Consider the following 7,672-nt stretch of genomic DNA (forward strand, 5'->3'; position numbering starts at 1 on the left):
CACAGGGCTGCTCACCCGGCACCTGGCACACATGGGCCACTGGGGGGCCAGCTGCCAGGACGACCGTCTGCACACTCGTGGCCTCCACGCCGGGCCCCTGTCCACCTGCCCCCCTAGGAGCTCTGCACCAGCCCTCGCTCTCTGTGGGCACATGCCAAGCAGCAGCTCACACTCCGGCTCTGAGACCTTCATGGGCTTCTGACACAGGGCACACTGGTGGGCATCCAGGCCCCCCAGTAGTCAGGCTGGGCCTGGCTCTTGAGGTCGGCACCCAGCCTGGGCCTACGCGGGGCCTCGTCCAGCCCAGCCTCCTTTGCACAGGCCCGTCTCTGCATCTCCACTCACCGCCTCCTTCTGTCCCAGATGCCTCGCCTCTCAGATCTCCAAGTCTGGGAACCTTGCCTCTGGTGCCAAGACCACCTCCTCCAAGAAGCTTTCCTAGGTTTCTCCTGCCCGCTGAACTCTTAGAGGGTGTTGGTTCGGGCGCTTAGCACATGGTCTTGTTCACTCATTCAACAAACAGCTCTGGCATCACTGAAGACCCAGAAGTGAGCCCCACAGAACCCCACCCTCAAGAAGCTGAGGAGTATGGTCAGCAGTGGTGGGAGGTCTTCAGACGTGGCAGCTCAGGTCCAGCACAGCCCCTGAGGGTGGGGCACGCTTTGGGGAAATATCGGTAAGAGAAGCTGCACGTGGGGGAGCGGGGATGCCGAGGACGTTTCTAACAGGATGTGACGAGACCCTCCCTCTGCACTACAGTCCCACAGGGACTGAAACGCGACAGCCAGACCATCCTCTGCGTTTCAACAGAAATCCACTTAAAGAAGAACGAAGAGTGGAGCATGTCTTTGTTCATCCAAACCACGAAAAACAACAATAGTTCAAACCATGGGGCAGCTCCAAACGCGCCCACAAGGAACAGCCTCAAAAGAAAGCTTCCACTTACGCTTTTAAGAAGGACGGACACACACACCTTGTGCGCACATAGAAAGTGTCTGGAAGGAGACACCAAAAGGTTAGGAAACGTTATAATATTTGACTTATCTCTTAAAACTACCTTTAAGAGCTTATGTCAAAATTCAAAGGGACGTTTAAATAAAACAGAAAACCAGCCAGAGGAAAACGTAAAGCCGGCCACAGAGGAAGCCGTCCCTGGGGCTGGGCCTGTCCAGGAGGCGCTCTCGTGTCCTCTCGCAGGTCCCGGCAGGGAGTGGACGCGTGGGTCCTCCAACACCCACCGCTCCTCCGACCTGGATGGAGTCCTACACTTCAGTCCAGCCGGGACCCTGTGGACCGCAGTCCGCCCAGAGCCCGCCCACAGGCTAAGGGCTCAGCCCCACGACGGCCCGCTTCAGACGCCAATTACACGCCCCATTGTCGCCTGTGCTCCCGACCAACCAGCTAGGAATGGGGAGCCCACGCCCCTCCTCAGGTTTAAAAATTCGCCAGAATGGCTCACAGAACTCAGGGGAACACGTTCGCCGGTTCATTACATAACAAAGGATGTGACGAAGGGTACAGGTGAGCAGCAACCCTCGGCCGGGGCGGGGGAAGGGGCAGGCGCCCGCCGCACCTCCACGTGTTCACAAACCCAGACACTGCCAACCCCGTAGCTGGGGGATCTGGTAGGCGTGGGCATGATGTATCATTAACTCCATTCCCGGCCCCTCACGGTGACATGCGACCACGGCTTGGTCTCTCTGGTGACCAGCCCCGACCAGGAACCCCGGAGTGGCCTCCTACCGCCCAGGGAATTGCAGCAGAACCCGGGTCAAAGACCAAAGAGCAGCAGGAAGGGGGAGGGGCACAGAGCCATACGCCTCTTTCTCCTTGTCCCCCAGGACCAGCAGGCTGCAGGCTCCCCACGCCTCGGACACCCACACCGAAGATTCAGCCCCTTCCACAGCTCAGACTCCCCAGACCGCATGCCACCCCACTCCAAGGGCCCGCGCCCTTCAGCTGCTCCCATCACCGCCCATCAGGGTGTCCCCTGGGATGCGCAGGCGGCAGAGCCCTCTGGGTCCCCACGCCAAAGGTCGAGGCATTGGCGCCCAGCAGGAAGGTGACCAGGGTGGAAACTCTAAAGTCCGCCTGATCCCCCGGCAGCCCCTCCAGTTTGCACGCCCTGTGCCCCCCCTCCCACGGCCGCCCCGGGAGGGCGGCAGCCTCTGTCCGGGTGGCGGGACCCCTCTTTTAATCTCTGCGCTCACTTGTACTTGCTACTTTCCCCCAGGGTTCCTGAGGTTGTCAAGCCATCCTCAGTAAAGGAAAACAGGAGAAAGCTCTTTTTCGGCCTCACTCCAGCCGCCTGCGCACACCTGTGTGTCATGGCCAGGAGGGGGGCCCCTGGTGGCTCACGCTCCGGAAGCTGGGGCGGGACTTGCAGTCCGGCTCCTGCGCTCACTTCGCCTTCCTGGGCTGGAGGCGGCCACAGGCCCCCGCTTGCTGGCTGGGTGATCGTGAGCCCCAGGGTCCCTCCCCATCAGTAAATGGGGGCCGGACTCCTACCCCCCAGGGCGGCCACTGGGCAAAGAATGAGGGATATCGGGTGTGAAGCACCCGATATCGGGTGTGAAGCACACACGGCTCAGAGCAGGACGTGGGCACTGCCCAGCCGGTCCACCCAGAGGGCAAACGGCCCTGCAGGAGGGGGCCCGGCTCTTACCTGCTCCTCAGCGGGGCTGAGGCCGGGGGTCCTGACCGGGGCGTGGGGCAGCCCGGCCCGGCGTCCCCGGTTCTCTGGGAGAGGCCGCAAGGGCAGGCCGGAGCACAGCGCCTGGAGGCTGGACATGTCTAGCGGACGCGAGGCGGAGGCCCACTCTGCGGGGGCCGCGGAGGGACCGGGCAGTCGAGGTCCGGCTGGGCGGGGTCCTCTGGCTCCAGGCCCACCCCCTCCAGCCCCTCATTGGCCCCCGGGCCTCCGGAAGGAGCCGTGTGCAGGTCGGAGGTCGGAGGGTCACGGCCCCAGGCTGGCGCCCGCAGTGTTGACCTGGGGGCGGTGTCCTGGGACAGGCAGGCTCCGTGCCAGGGACGCCTGGGTGAGGGTTCCTTTGTCCTTTTAGTGGGGTGCTGGCCCTGAGGGGCGTGTCTTCCAGGACACAGCATGGGAGCGCTCTCGTGTTCGGGTTTGTCTCATGGGGGAGTTACACCCGGCAGGCGACGTGGGGTTTGTGTCTTGATGATGGGGGGCCCGTGACACTGGCCCGGCACAGATGTGGTGGCCCTCGTATCCCTCCTCCCTGCCCCCTGGGTGACAGGGGTGGCGGGAGCCCGGCCAGCGGCAGCTACACCCTCCTCAGCCCCCACTGGGGTGCGGGCCGCCCCACTCCTTCCCAGGCGCTCAACGAGCCCCATCCCACGAGCGCCCCTGTGGGAAGGTGCTGCTTCTTCGCCCCGCACTCCGGGTGGGGTGGCTGAGGCCCAGGGGCCGCTAGAATCCCGGGGGCCCCGGGGAGGCAGCACACCTGGCTGTGGACCCAGCTCAGCTGCGGGCCGGCCCTGCGGCCTCACGCAAGGGGTGGGAGGCACGCAGCCACCAGGTGGGTGCCCGGCGTGGGGCCTGCACTTGGCACGAGAGCAGGACGGCTGACGCCTCCGGACGGTTACTCCTCGGAGCACCGCACGTCATCCGGGGCACCCTGTGCCCTCACTGGCCTGCGGGGCCCACTGTCCCGTTTCATGGGTGTGGAAACTGCCCAAGGCCACACAGCTAGTCCTGGTGGAGCTGGGATCTGGGCCCCTGGAGCCGAGGGGTCTGGCTCCAGCCGCCCCTCGGCCTCCCAGATCTCCGGCCGGGCAGCGAGCGTACTCTTGTGTCCAGGGGGCGGGGAGGCTGCCTCGTAGGGTGAGCAGCAGACACGCACGCAGGCTTGCAGCCGTCCATCCAACGCTCTCTCCGACACCAGGGACCGGGCAGTGTCCTGGCCCGGCACCGCTACGGGCACTGGGGACAGGCCCCTGCCTGGGCCTGCAGGTCACGCAGCTGTGACCGCCAGCAGCCGGTACCTGCACCTCCCGCTCAGAGGGGGGTTGGAAGGGCTGGAGAATCGCCAGCCCCCTCCCCATCTGCTGGGGAGCAGCTCTCCGCCAGCAACAGCGGTGGGCAAATACCCCAGCGCCCTCGCCGCGGCAGGGCATGGGTGGAGGCAGCAGCTCTGGGGAGCCCCTGGCAGGAGTGGGCTGAGCTGCCCCGCGGGTATCCCCATCCCATGCCCCCAACGGACAGGCTGTACCGAGACCTCCACTCAGGATTTGCTTCTGGGCGAGGCCTCGAGAAGCCACAAATCTAACACTTTTTGTGAAATCTCACTTTTAAATGTTGGCAACCAACTAAAAACATTTTCCGCTGTCCTGAACCGAAGGGGGGACTGTATCCGTGTCCTGGTTGTGACCTCGGGCTACAGACAGCAGGACGCTACCACGGGGGAACAGGGCACCCGGGTCTCTCTTACTGTTTCTTACAACTGCACGTGACTCTACAAGGATCCCCAAATAAACAGTTTGATTTTTAAACACCCTAAAAGCTATTTAAAACCACTGGGGTCTCACAGATGTTAAATATGGCAGACAGGTAAGTGGAACCTGGCTATACCACTCACGAGCTGTAGGTCCTTGGGTCAGTTCCTTAGCCTCTCTGTGCCTCAGTTTCCTGGTCTGTAAAATGAAACCAGTAACAGTAGCTACCTCATGGGATCTGAGTATTAAACGAGGTAACACACGTGAAGGTCTTAGAACAGCACCTGTGCAGAAGCAGCACCGGATAAGATGTTATTTTTCTCATTGTTGCCACTATCAAAAAAGCAAGGAACAGAGCAATGTAATAGCACAGAAAGCAAAGAAAACGTATACACGTGGGCGTGAACTGTCTCTGAAGGATCCACAAGGAACTGGGAGAGAACAGGAGGAAAGGAGACCCTTCCCTGTAAGACTGGTGCTTTCCACATCGTCAGGGCACTAAATTGTACACTTTTCAATAAGTAATTTTATGGTACCTGAATTTCACCTCAATTCAAGAGAACTGTGGAGTTTTTGAATTTGGCTCCATGGACAAACCAAGTAAATAAAATGTAAAACTAACAAGGAGTAAAGAAAGGCAGGCATGGGCTTCCCTGGTGGCGCAGTGGTTGAGAGTCCGCCTGCCGATGCAGGGGACACGGGTTCGTGCCCCGGTCCGGGAAGATCCCACATGCCGCGGAGCGGCTGGGCCCGTGAGCCATGGCCGCTGAGCTTGCGCGTCCGGAGACTGTGCTCCGCAACGGGCGAGGCCACAACAGTGAGAGGCCCGCATACCGCAAAAAAAAAAAAAAAAAAAGAAAGGCAGGCAGGCCCTCAGCATGTGCCTCCCTGGGCCTCAGGCCTCGGGCTCCTGGTGCTGGCCGTGGCCTGTCCTCTTCAGCATCGAGTGCCTGCCTCAGTCTCCCCTCCCGTCACTCCCAGCCGCTACTCCTGTCCTGGCCAGCCTCTCTTCCTAGCACCTGGCGACCAGCACCGAAAGCCCAGCCCTGCCCGCCTGGTACCACCACCCAGGCCACACTGGGCCCCAATCTCTGCCGTGTCACCAGCAGGCCCATCAGGCCTTCTCGAGCCAGGCAGGACCTCTGTCCCTTGGACCATCAACCTAGTGCCTGCTTCCCCTCCAGCCACTCTGCCGCCCTGGGTGGCTTCTCTGAGGCTCCCTGACCTCTGACCCCTCTACTTTCAAAGTATAGCCGGGGCTCTGAGACCACCGCACCCTGGTCCACACCCCTCACCTCTCCCAGAGTCGGCCCAGCCTCCCGCCTTCCCACCTCCTCCCGCCAACCTGTAGTCCATCGGCAGCGGGGCAGTTAGAACAGCCCACACCGTGGCCCACGACGGGCTGGGGACGTGGACGCCCTATCGGCCTCTCCGACTTCTCCCACCCACCTTGTCCACCTCAGAGCCCCCTTGCTGCTTCCCGTTCAGGAGCAGGTGCATCTCTACGCCCTTGGTGCTTTTAAACATGCCGGCAAATCCTTGCTCGGGTGCTTCTCTGAGCGAGGCTGGGGCGGCCCTAGCGGTTCCCGGGGAAGCAACAGGAGGCAGCCTGAGGCTCTGTGGGAGCAACCCCCGGAGCCAGACCCCACCTGGGGCGTGAGGAGTGCGAGTGCTGCGGTGTCTGCCCAGCTGGGACGGAGCCGTCGGGTCGGCCAGCCTGGGCCGGCCTCCGGACGACCAGTCCCAGCTGCCGTCTCACGCAGTAGCGTGAGATCCCCAGTGAAAAGCGCCCACCGGAGCCCCTCCCCCAATTCCTCACCCACTGAACTGTGAGCGAAATTGAAACGTTTAACGCCTGAATTTGAGGGCAACAGCTATAGCAGGCGCCTCAGGGCCTCCGCAAGGGCTGTTCCTTCTGCAGCTCGCCGCCTACGCACCTCTGCTGCTGGTACCTCCGAGGCTGGCCCTGCACACCTCCCTCTGCCCCACCCTTATTTTCTTCATAGCACGTTTGCCACCTGCCGTGATCGCACATGTTCGCCCCTTTTCCTATGCCCTCCCCCATCCATACTGTAGCCCACGAGGGCAGAGGGCGCCCTGTCCTGTTCTCCCCTAGGGCCTCAGCACCCAGTGGGTACCCGGTGCCTGTTGAACGAGGGATCGAATGCATGCGAACTCCCGTGAGAGGGCAGAGGCCGCAGCTGGCGTCTTCTCAGGGGAGCTGCCAAGGCCCTGGGCCTCTGGCGAGGCGTGCTCACCCTCCCACCCCAGGACCCAACACTGGGCCCCCAGGGGCCTCCAGGGACTTTCCTGGATGGGAATGGGCTGAGATGTTGTCCTCAACTTTGGCCACCAGGTGGCAGCACAGGGACCGAGACTCCTTCCTAAAGACGCCAGGGGCTGGGGCCCTACAGAGAACGCTGGTCCCAATGCGGGTGTAGGGGAGATTGGGGGCCGGCTGGGGGTGTAGATAACCGGGAATCCAGGCCCTGGGCCCCTAGCAGCTGCAGCCCTGCCCGCAGGCCATTCTGGGCATGACCTGGATGCTCGCCAAGGCTCTCTGTCCCGTTTGTCTGGAAAGTCATAATAGGGAACTTCTGGTTTGTCTGTGAACTGTTTCCTGCCCCTCTGCCATTTGAGACCTATCATAGCATTTGAAGCCATATCTTTAAGACAGCAGAACCATTATTTATTTAATATTCTCCTTTAAATAGACCTTTAAAACTTACACATACCGGGAACGAATTTTTATATCAGCACCTTAACAGAAACCAGAGTCACCTGCCAGAAACAGACAGTAGCTGTAAAAATAAAATCACCACCAACGTCAAGTACTTAGATGGCACTCACTGAGTGCCAGACGCCGTGCCAAACACCTCCTGTGTCTCATTCAGTTCCCACAACAGGATGAGGTGTGTCCTAGTACTATGCCACTGCAAAGGGAACTGGGGCACAGAGAGGTTAGGCCACTTTCTTGATCTCACACAGCACGTAAGTGGCACCACCAGGGTTGGAATCAGCAGATTCTTCAAAAGCAGTTCAGAAACGCAGCCTTTCCCACACACTCACACTGCTCAGTGTTGTCTCAAGCACACACACCAGCACACACAGACCACCGTGTAAACACAAGGCTACAGGGTGGGCTTGGGAGGAGAAGGAGACACCCTTGGGCCTGATTCCGGGAAGGGGGGTTCCGGGGGAGTCACGTATTGGCGGC

At 61.2% G+C, this 7,672-nt stretch overlaps 1 protein-coding gene across 2 annotated transcripts in view; it reads right to left on the minus strand.

The window, feature by feature from the left end:
• The window catches only part of UROC1 (urocanate hydratase 1), a 38,523-nt gene that overhangs the window by 29,458 nt on the left and 1,393 nt on the right, over window positions 1-7,672 (minus strand). The gene's annotated exons all lie outside the window — the stretch shown is intronic.

This window comes from Lagenorhynchus albirostris, chromosome 10, assembly GCF_949774975.1.
Source record: "Lagenorhynchus albirostris chromosome 10, mLagAlb1.1, whole genome shotgun sequence".
NCBI classification, from domain to species: Eukaryota; Metazoa; Chordata; class Mammalia; order Artiodactyla; family Delphinidae; genus Lagenorhynchus; species Lagenorhynchus albirostris.